Raw genomic sequence first — 1,433 nt, 5'->3', positions numbered from 1 at the left:
TGTCGGCAACCACGCATCCCATCCTCTGCAGGGAGAGTGGAAAAGCACTGGAGCATCAGCCTTGGGTAACCCTACATACGGGTGGATGTGGCAGAGCAGAGGCTGTGGGGACAGATGTGGGGACAGACACAGCTGTGGTGGCACATGAAGGACACAGGCTGTCCTGACGAGGACAGCCAGCACGGCTGTGGTTCCAGCCACTGGTGTGCCACACAGCCGGCAGCATCAGGCCACCGTGAGGGGAGCAGGAGGCATCCCCATGGCACTGCCTGCCACTAGTGACAGGCTGCTAATTACAGAGGTCAGAAATTAAACATGCAAACAAAGCTTAAGTATTAGGTCAGTGTGAGGGAGCTGGAGGTTGGCCATTGGAAGGACCTGTCTGAGGAGGCAACCGGCTGCCCCCAGACCACTGGGCACAAAGGCAGTGACACCGGGCTGTGGAGACAACAGGGAAAACAAAGGGATGGACATAGGGAAGAGTGGCTGGAAACTGCCTGGTGGGAAAGGGCTGGGAAACACCCGACTGATGGCTGCTGACCATGAGCAGCTTGTGCCCAGGCAGCCAGGAAGCCTCCAGCATCCTGGCCTGGATCAGCCTCAGTGCGGCAGCAGGGCCAGGGCAGGGATTGTGCCCCTGTGCTGGGCACTGGTGAGGCTGCACCTCACATCCTGTGTTTAGCTCTGGGCCCCTCACTGCAAGAGAGATCTTGAGGGGCTGGAGCGGGGCCAAAGAAGGGCAATGGAGCTGGTGCAGGCCTGGAGCACAAGAGAGATGGGGAAGAGCTGAGGGACTTGGAGGGTTCAGATGGAGAAGAGAAGTCTCAGGGGGGACCTGATGGCTCCCTACAAGTGCCTGACAGGAGGAAGGAGCCAGGAGGGGGTGGGCTCTGCTCCCAAGGAACAAGGGATGGGACAAGAGGAAACGGCCTCAAGCTGCACCAGGGCAGGTTTAGATGGATCTGAGGAACAATTCCTGCCCCAGAGGGTGCTCAGGCATTGGAACAGGCTGCCCAGGGCAGGGCTGCAGGCACCGTCCCTGCAAGTGTGCACACAGCGTGGAGACGAGGCCTCAGTGCCATGGGTTAGGGGTGGCCTTGGCAGGGCTCGGGTAAGGGTAGGGGTTGATCTCGAAGGTCTTTCCTAACGCAACTGATTCCATGATTCCAGGGACAGGGATGGGATCTGGGGCTTTGGGGGACCCTCGGCCTGTTTCGGCCAGGAGGAGGCTTGGGAAGGGTCAAAGCGAGCCGACACGCGGAGCAGGAGCCGGGCAGAGGGTGGGAAGCCGGCGGCAGGGATCGCTCCGGATTCACACTGGGATAACACCAGGATCCTCCCACGCTCACAGCGGCGACCCCAGACCGCTGACCACAAACCGGGCACCACTCCTTCCCCCGCCCCGCCCCGCCCTGCGCGTCAAAGGGGTGTCA

Source organism: Melopsittacus undulatus, chromosome 11 (genome assembly GCF_012275295.1).
Source record: "Melopsittacus undulatus isolate bMelUnd1 chromosome 11, bMelUnd1.mat.Z, whole genome shotgun sequence".
NCBI lineage: Eukaryota > Metazoa > Chordata > Aves > Psittaciformes > Psittaculidae > Melopsittacus > Melopsittacus undulatus.
Note: the sequence above shows the minus strand (reverse complement) of the source record.